The 10,036-nt window shown below is 42.6% G+C and overlaps 1 long non-coding RNA gene across 1 annotated transcript in view; it reads left to right on the top strand.

Moving 5' to 3' along the window:
• The first annotated feature begins 717 nt into the window (after positions 1-717).
• The window catches only part of LOC109324776, a 10,279-nt gene continuing 960 nt past the window's right edge, over positions 718-10,036 (top strand). Inside the window, exons 1-2 of the long non-coding RNA XR_002105004.1 lie at positions 718-862; positions 3,343-3,348. This is a non-coding gene — a long non-coding RNA (uncharacterized LOC109324776). The remainder of the gene's footprint in view (positions 863-3,342; positions 3,349-10,036) is intronic.

Raw genomic sequence — 10,036 nt, 5'->3', positions numbered from 1 at the left:
CTGTCTCACTCTCTCTCTCTCTTTATAGTGGTCTTTTGTTTTAATAGTGGAGGAACATGGATTTGGGGGTATTTTACAGAGTGACTTTGGGAGTTTTTTTTAATTAGGGATTTTTCAGTTTTCCAATAGGGAACACCAGAATTCCTGCTAGGGAGACCAGTGGCAGGACCCTACTTGCTCAGAGCTGGCACCTTGGACCCATCTGGCTGTGGCTGACCTCCTAGCAAAATGTGGCCAAGAGGACATGCTTTGACAGTTCAAAGCAGGTCACCACACCTGGAACATCTTCCAGGTGATACCTGCCCAGATGGCTGGCCAGGGGGCACAAACGGCAGCAGTGCTGCACAAAGGTCAACCCTGCAACAGCAGTCCACTGGTAGCTGGCCCAGAGGAGCAGATGCCTCTACTGGTTCTTCAATCCTTATCCAAGTCTGGCAGGTGCACAACAGGTCACAGCAGTAGGTAGAAGATGCAGGGCACTCTCTGAGCTTCTTCAATAGTCCAGCTGGCACAAGGGGTAGTGTCCTCAGGTGCCAATTGGCTGGGCCCCAGAAGCTCTTGAGAGCTAGTAACCCTGAGCTACTTGCCAGGTTGGCTTTTTATACTGCCAGGGCCAGGACAGGGCAGCTTTTTATACTGCTGGGGACAGCACAGGTGCTGGCCCTGGGCTCTAGCTCCCTCTGACTGAAGATCCAGGAGGAGCCAGGCAGGGTTATTTTGCCCCAAGTGGCACAATTTGCTCCACAACAAAGTGCATGTCCAAGCACATGTGCTGAAGCAAAAAGCTCCAGTTCATATTTGCACCACTTCTAAATGAGCTGCTGCAAGTACACGTGCTTGAATGTGTGGATGTACCTAGGGTGTCTACATGAGGAATTAGTGGACATGAATGAACTTCAGAGCTTATTTGCTCCACAGTTTTTTGCTCCTGAACATGCTGATTGAACATACATCTGGGACCAATTAACTCAGGAGCAATCAGCTCTGGAATTTAGTCATGCACAGCACATAGAACCTGGTCACAGCAGCCCCAGCTAACAAAGTGATCAGCCCAGGGCTGCTCTGTCTGGGCTCAATGTACTGTGGAGGGGCTAGTTTGGGCATGATGGTGCTATAGGGTAGGGCTAGCTGGCAGGCAGCCCACATACTAAAGCACTCTTGTGCCCCAATCAGTTGGGGCAGTGTCTACACATACTCCACTACTCATGAAAACTCTACAGTAGGGTAGTACTTGTATTTACAAATACTAACCAGCTGCAGAGTTGATTAGTTTTCTACTCCTAATAGGAGTGCATGTGTAGATGCTGAAATTTTTACAGTAGAGCTAATTAATCATCTCCCCAGTAAATGTCTTGCTTAGATGCACCCACAGACTTCCCTGAAAAGTGAGTAAAAAACTGCTTAGTGACAATAGGGCCTCCCTATTCACTGGTTACATAAGAATATGTCCCATATATCTTACATTTAGCACTACATGTAAAAAATACCATTTTGAGGGAACCCCCCTAAAATCTTGGCTTCATTTTCTTAAAGCCAAAAGAAAAGTAACAAAATAAAATCCAGATACAATTGCCTTTTCCAAAAATTTCACATTTCCCTACAAAATAAATAATGCAATAGTTACTCTTTTGTGATTTGGGTCAAACAAAAATGAAAAACTTTTCTACAGTCACACACTGTTCCCTGGATTCTATTTTTCCCATTTGACACAATAGGTCTTGAAATGTCTCAGATGCCCCACTGATACTTATAAATTTGCTGGGCTGGCTGAAAAATGTTAAACCAGCATGCTGTATTTCCACTGGGGGACTACGATAACATTGAATTCAAAGGGCATGTTATCTAATCCACTAAAGCCACTTTGTACCGAAAAAAAGAGCAATGTGGCTGGAGAAGGTCAGGGTTCTTTCTCTGCTTTCAGGGTGTCTGTTATAGCTGGTGATAAGGTGGTGAAAGTGACCTCTCACCTGGTAATGGAAGTATCCAGAATGAAACATTGAAAGAGGCAATAGCAGCAGCCCCAGGAAGCAGTAGAATAAATTAGAGCTGTCTCTTTGCAGCTGTAAGTTGCACAAATTGGCTATGAATCAGGATGTGAAAATAAACCCAACCCCCACCAGCTCTAGGAAAAATCAGATGTACCTTCTTGAGTATCTTGACAATCTGATACACTGGGGAAGTAAGCCAAAAATTCTAGGCTGACAGATACCTGGTAATAAACAGAGTCAAACAGGTGCAGATCCAGGGGGTTAGGGGTACAGTTGCATCCCCCTTTGATTCCTGCACTAACAGTCTGGAAGGGGCAGTGACATTTCTATTCAGGCAATGGTGACAGAGTCAACCTACTTCATGGCTCACTGTTATCTCTTTAATTCTTGCTGATATTTCTGCACACCACAAATGTTAATGGCACCCCTCACCTTGTTAATGCTCCTGATGTTCCACTATTCAAATTGCCCTTCTATCATTTTCCTGTCTGCTAGACATCCCTGGAAATGTCTCCACTATATCACAGCTTTGCAGACCAGTTTTAGTTCTACCTAAAAACCTTAAATCAGGTGTGGCAATATTAATTTAAGTGTATAAATGACTGAGAGTATAGTATTAGAAGAGATTGTCAAGATACTCAAGAAGGCACATTGTAACAGGGAACCTGAGCCCTGTTACTAGGAAGCATGACAGCTCCTTTAAGAACAGAACTTTCAGGGCACAGCATGCCAACTGGAGTTAAAAGCTGAGCCTGGCTGGTTGGTCAGGTGACCAGAAGAGAGATCAGGCCAGAGCTATATAAACCCTGGTCTGATCCAGCCAAGGGGTGACTGACTGAGAGGGTGGACTCTTGAAAACTCTCAGCAGCTCTTTGAAGGAGACCAGCAGATGCTGTGACACAGACAGAGCCATGGAACTGTAAGCAGACAGATTGCCTTTTTACCTTTATGTTGTTTTAGCCTAGGGGCTGACTGCTTATGTTGCATTTTGTAAACTGGTGGTTTGTAGGTGAGGCTGTAGGGGAGGTGGAGACATCATTAGCATCCACAAGATGCAGCTACAGAGGGGCTAGAGAGCCCAGTGCCAGGAGGGTGCAGCAGACAAGGGCCAGGGGCTCAGTTGAGGGCTAGGGCCTTAAAGCTGGCCTGAGACAACAGGTATGGACTAAAGGGCCTAGCCATATACAAAGGGGACCAGGCCAGATAGGCCAAAGTCCCAACAGAGAATCGGGGAACAGTGTATCAGACCATGTGCCCAAGGCATACTAAGGGGCCAGAGCTTCACAGCCTGACCCTATCTAGTGGGTCTAGGCTGGTGGGCCTAGCTAGAGAGAAAGGGACAGAAGCTGAGTAGGCTGAAGTCCCAACAGAGACATACACTTAACACCTGCAAGGTATAAGGCACGTTAATAGAAGGTCGGAATGTGCGATTAGCCTCTAAGGCAAAAGGCACTCACCTTCAGTGAGTGAAAGAATAGATATCACCGGGGAAGCCCTGGAGCAGCCTCCTTTACAAGAACCAAGGAACACCAAGCCATGGCAGGAAAATAAAGGGAACTTTGTTCCCAGAAGAAAGCAGATATCAAAGGACTTCACGGTACCTTTGTAGGCTTAAAAATGCCACTGAAGATGCTATCCTGTTACGTACATGTGGCGGCCAGAACCAGAGGAATTAATAAGCAATAAATATGTGCTTCTTGGAGGCATTTGGTATTTTGCTTAACAGTCAACATTAGCTAATATAAAGCTTGTCAGTTCATAACCCGCAAATGTAACTTGTCTGTTGTAAGTTTAACCAAAACGATAAAACTAACTGTTTGTGGAACTGACTGGGCCCCAAAGGCAAAGCTGTAGCTGCAAGATTAGCTGACCTAACCGTTTTTGCTCAGGGTTCAGCCTTGATGAGAAAACTGGATCCAGCCGCATGGCACATCCAACACATTCCAGGAAAGCATGTCTCAAGGAAGCATATTCAGAAAAATCTAGAAGTGTTGGGTTTAGTCATGTTAATTTCAAACCTAAAGGTATTGCATTGTAATCTGCTATTGGATAAACTTGAGTCTGGGTAGTAACCTTTTATGATAATTCTTAACACCTTTCAATCCCATAGGGTAACAGCTATAGGGAAAAATTGTGAGTGGTTCTAAAGCCAACAGATTAGTACAAGACTAGGTATAAAAAGCATGTGTGTCAGGTAACCAGCAGGAAGGAGGGAACAGAACGGTCATTGCTGTTCCAAGCCTGGATTCTGAACTCCTGATGTGAGTGAGGATCGGATCCTGACCAAGGGACCTTCCCCAGTAATCCCTCCAACAATGTTGATTGGCACGTCTGACTTCACTGGAATCATTTGGCGCACACCTGGCATCGAGGGACTATCGATAAGTTGCCAACCCATGTCTGTCTATTTGTTGTTTTGAACACCCCAGTCGCTGATACCCTTGTAGTGCCCAGTTGACCTGCAACAGAATTGATTCATCTATCTGTTGTTATTATCTGTTGTTATTATTTACCATTAGCTCTTTCACACTGCATTATCTGCTTGTCGCATTTATCTTTCTGTTAACTGATGTGTGTGTAAGTTATAATAAATTTGCCTTTGCTTCACTCCCAACTCTGCCTCCTCAATCCCCACCCAAACAGCCCAGTGGCTGATACAGTTGCAGCACCAAGGTAGTCTACAACTAAATTGATACACTCACAGTGCCCAGCTGGCCTGTGACACACATTAATAGATTGTTGTATATTGTAATCCATGGTTATAGTCAAACTATTAAACTTTGGGTTCTAAGACATTTTATTTATCACTCTATTTAATTATTTAATGATTGTTTAGCTATTCAATTGAAGTATTAACAATCAGTTAATCATGTAAGTATATACACATATAATATTTACTCTAATATAAGATTTAATTTTTTTCCTCAATCAGCATGGGGAAAAGAGCCCCTCATCTTACATTCACATACAAGGAAACTCAGTAGTGGACTCAGTAATGAAAACCAACTATGAAGCTGATTAAACATAGCCAACATTGAGCATAACTATAAAGTACATGACCCATATAGGGCAAACATACTAATAGGAAATACTTTTTTCTTATAGTATTTGTGTTCCAGTTCAAATCAGCTAAATCAGTTCCAAATCATATTGATTGAGCATAACTCAGTTGTTCCAAAAACAATATTCATGGAGCAGGCAAAACTCAATTATTCTAGACACCATGTAGGGTGCTACAACAGGCAAGCATCCTCCATCCCAGGCTCTCACCCTGGGACTTCAGATGCTCCCAAATCCATTGGCAGGCATCCTACATGTAAATACAACCCCGGAGGTCTTGGGATTTGGATGCCCCCAGAAACTACAGACAAGCATCCCCTATCCCAGACTCTGAAGTCCAGGACTTGAGATACTTCCTAGACTTGATTTTAACCCACAAGAAGCCTAGAAGTGATGGACTACTAATAAGAAACTACCACAAGGATACAAAGCTGCAACCCATCTGAGTAAGACATGTGGTAGTGACCATTAAGCACAGTCTCTCTTACCACTAATTCTTTTTCAAGTCAGGTGAGCCACTACATTGCATATATTACTTCCTCTGTGGTCTCACAACTGAGCTGCATATGTCTTCCCCATTTCCAATGATTCCTGGTTCTTCACCAGCCTTAAATGTCTGAAAAAATCACCAAAGGGGGTCCCAAACCGTTTACCTAAAATCCATCTGTTGGACCCTGTCTCAGCCTGTTGCATATGACTAATCTGGCCCCACCCTCTATGATGTGAAGCTGGGCCAGGTTGCCCTATGCCTCATCTATGTATACATGTTTGGAGGATCCCAGGACTTATGAGAAACACCTGGTTCCAGTCATAAGTGGGGTGCTAATTATCACATGGGTACTTTGTAGGGGCTATTTGGAGTACATACACATAAAGAGCAGTACTGAGATGTGGGGTCACCATGACTAGAAATGTTGACTGGTGGTTCAACCAATGAACTATATAGTAAATAGCCCCCCTGAACTATACAGCCCAATGTATTATATAGGAAAAGATGAGCTTTTTGGCTTTGGACAAATATTGTGAATAGTTTGCATTCTAAGTAGGAGCTAAAGTACTACTTTAAAGTGCATTTAGCATGAAGTACCTGTGCTAAAATTTGCAGCAATTTCAAATAAGGTAAAATGCATAATTTCTGGATGAATTAATTCTATGAGTACTATATGCAAATTAATAGACCCATAGAAAATTAGAGTTGGGAGGGACCTCAGGAAGTTATCTAGTCCAATCCCCTGCTCATAGCAGGACTATCCCCATCTAGATCATCCTAGCCAAGGATTTGTCTAGCTGGGTTTTACACTGTCACCACCCTGCAATCCTGGTCCCTGGCCCCACCCATTCTTCCTGCTCCAGGTTGCTGCTTCCTTTCTGCCTTATCTAATTTGCTCATCTGAGCATAACCTGCCCAGAAGAGTCCTGGGCCAGTCTCCATGGAGACCCAACCTGCCCACCTGGTACCCCCAGTGTTAAGTGCAGGGTGGATGGCCCAGGCCTGAATAAGACCACTTCTATTACACCCAGCCAGGTCAGCACCCATCTTCCTCACCCCGGCACCTCAGGTCAGGCCAGTACCCCCCCCACCCCCAGCCCAAAGAGGCTCACCCAAACTCCTTAAGTGGCCCTCCTGCCCAAATAATTGCCCACTCCTGTATTAAATCCCACCTCAGTCTTCTTTTCTGCAGACAAATAAACTCGCTTTCCTCAGCCTCTACTCATAAGTCATGTGCCCCTGTCCCCTAACCATTCCCCTTTCTCTCTGTTGGACTCACTCCAATTTTTCCACATCCTTTCTATAGTTGGAGGCCCACAACTGGGCACAGTACCACAGATGTGCTCTCACAGGTGCAGAACAGAAGGGAATAACCACTTGCCTCACTCTGTTGGCTTTCTTTGCAACAAGGACATACTGTTGGCTCATATTCAGCTCATTGTTCACTGTAACCCCAACATCCTTTTCTGTACAACTGCTGCTTAGCCAGTTGGTCCCCAGCCTGTATTACTGCATGGGATTCTTTTTTCCTAAGTGCAGGACTTTGCACTTGTCCTTATTGAACTTCAGACATTTCTTTTGGTCCAATCTCCAATTTGTCTAGCTGTCTCTGAATCCCCGTCTTACCCTCCATTGTATCTACTACTCCTCCCAGCTTGGTGTCATCCACAAACTTGCTGAGGGTGCACTCCATCCCATCTTCCAGGTTATTGATTAAGATATGTAACAAATCCAGCCCCAGAACTGACCCCTGGGGCAGTCCATGTGATACCAACTGACAACTAGACATTGAGTTATTGATTACTGCCCTTTGATCCTGACTATACAACCAGTTTTCTATCCACCAAATTGCTGCAACTATTTTTATTTAAAGGTCAGTTTTTTCTTGTTTTTTCCTCACTTCCCTGTGCTCAGGGAGAGCAGGGTCTAGCAGTAAGGAGTGGGGAAAGGGGCAGCAGGGAGAAGAACTTTGGTGGGGTCACAGGACAAGGGGAATACCCGACTCCCCAGATTTATTTTTCCTGCTGTAGCAGCAGGAGGGGGGCAAATACAAGGCAAATCTCCAATAATTAGATTCTATACCTGGAGAATTATAGCAAATTTATAAATTTTCCATACATAAAATCTAATACTTGGGGGCTCATTTTATAACCAGGGATGTTTGAGGAAGTGTGGTAAACTATAAATTGAATCTTACTATAGAGTGAGGCCTACCATCATATGAAATACAAGTGCAAAAGACTATGTTAGGACTGCTAATGCCAATGTCAGATTGGATTCACTGGGCATGTCTACATGAGACGCTGACTGTGCAGTAGCTGAAAAACACTGTTCAGAGAAAGAAGTTAAATGAATAAGGATGCTTTTGCTAATCCAAGAAACTTGATTAGGACAGATTATCTATCAGTATTCTTACCACTTCCCTCCTAACGGTACAATGGTAAACACTACAAAAATATGTTTTGCATATACATATGCAATGTGTTGAGGGGGGGCACAGGGGCCATGTGTCCCCCTGCCCAGCAAGTGCTCTGGCTGGTAGGAGGGCACAGAGACAGCAGTCACGCATGTGCATATAACTCCTTCTCCAGTGACTTCCACTCACATAAAGTAAAAACAAAATTAAAATTGTATTTAAGGGAAAAATAGAAAACTGCATTCATAATGTATTAATGATGAAAACCAATGAAAAGGAGAAATAGTAGCTTCAGAAACAATAGTGTTTAAATCAAGGTATTTGTGTCTCTTCAAACTTGCTACATTTCATTTCAAATATCTTTCCTACTAATTTACTGTCACACACCCTTAATCCTTTGTATTTTGAACAGTAACAATCATTTGTTTAAATATATTCCTTGCAAGTGACTTTTCATTTAGACAGCGAAGCAGAAAAATATGATGTAAGGTGCAAATTGTCATCTATGGATAATGGAAACAGGGATAATAATTGGGCATTTGTACGCATGGTTGCACCATAGTACCAGGTGCTTTTCAAAGCACCTGGCACTGCATTGCATGCAGTTGTATAAGCAGCAAAATGCGCATCCATGCTGAGAAAAGGGCAGTGGCACACTTTTGAACTAAACCACCTTGAAGATGCACTGCCACCATTTTCTGCATGCTGACATGGATTTCACCACTTTTACAACTGCACACAATGCAGCACAGTGCACATCAGCTGGCATGTACAGCAGATTCAATTAATCAAGTCTGCTCCAACCTGCTGGATCTCCAGAATTTTGCAGGACAAAAAGTTACATGTATAAATGCCCATTTTGTGTTTAATATTTAAAATATTGGATTGTATGTTACATTTCTACAGAGAAAGATTGAAGTTTGAGATCATAGCTCTGAAAGTTTTTTCTCTATTATAACTGAGTTGAATTAGGCCTGTGTGCTGTTATTATGCAAACAGGGTAAATTGATGAAGTAAAATAGATATCCTTCCAATAAGCTAAATGTCAGTAGTTAAGCTTCTTGGTGGAGCAAAATAACTCAATAGGAGCAACTGCCCAAAATAGAGAAAATGAAAAGCAAAAAGAGTTAAATTACGTGGGTAAGAGGATGTTGCTAGGGATTACATGCACACAAGAACTGGGATACTATTCATTGGAACTGTGAGCATCTGTGAACAAAGAAGAAAACTGAAACACATGAAAGAAGCAGGCAAAAAGCCAAGGAATATAAAAAAAAATCACTGGGAGTATGGTCCTGATATGATTGCATGAGTCCATAGGTAAGTACATGTTAAATGTCTAGGATGCATGATAGAAAAAAAAAAAAGATTGCTGTCTGGTCTGTGATATTTCTGAATGATTAAAAGGTATGAAACTCAATTTGTAAAACCAAGGAAAATGGGCAATAATACAGAAATTATGGGAAGTTCAGTTAATTATTAGGACTGTGAAAGAAACTGGTGTCGCAAAGAAAAATTATAAACATAATACAGAACCCAAGTGTTTGCCCTATTGATGAATGTCTTAACAGTATTCATTCTCACTTTCCCTCACTTTCTAGCTTAATGAATGTTTAAAGTGATTCATGCAAAGTAAAACAACTTCAACAGGAGAGACTCAAGACTGTATCCAATAGAGAAGCTACTGGGGCAGTCTGCCAAAGGGGGGAAACACAAATTCACATCCCCTCTCTTTCCGCGGGCCAACAGTGATTTGCTCCTAAGTCCAGCACAATCTGGCTGAGTACTTTAAAGGGACAGGAAAAGGATAAGCAGATAGACCTACAATCATTAGTAATAATTGTTAATAAAACACTCTGCCAGGTCAAGTCACATTCAGGTCACATTCAATTCTGATGTGACAAAAAAAGGAAGCCATTTCCATTTAGATTGACCCAAATTTTTATTTTTCAGTTCAATCAAAACAAACAAACAAAATGATTTGCACAATCCCAACCATAAACCTTATTTTCTCCCTGTCCCCTTTTGATGGTTTGCTCAGCAACAACCTCATAGAAACAGTCAATAAAGAGACTTAGAACC

This window comes from Crocodylus porosus, unplaced genomic scaffold, assembly GCF_001723895.1.
Source record: "Crocodylus porosus isolate Cpor-Errol unplaced genomic scaffold, CroPor_comp1, whole genome shotgun sequence".
NCBI lineage: Eukaryota > Metazoa > Chordata > Crocodylia > Crocodylidae > Crocodylus > Crocodylus porosus.
Note: the sequence above shows the minus strand (reverse complement) of the source record. Positions and strands in the feature narration are given on the sequence as shown.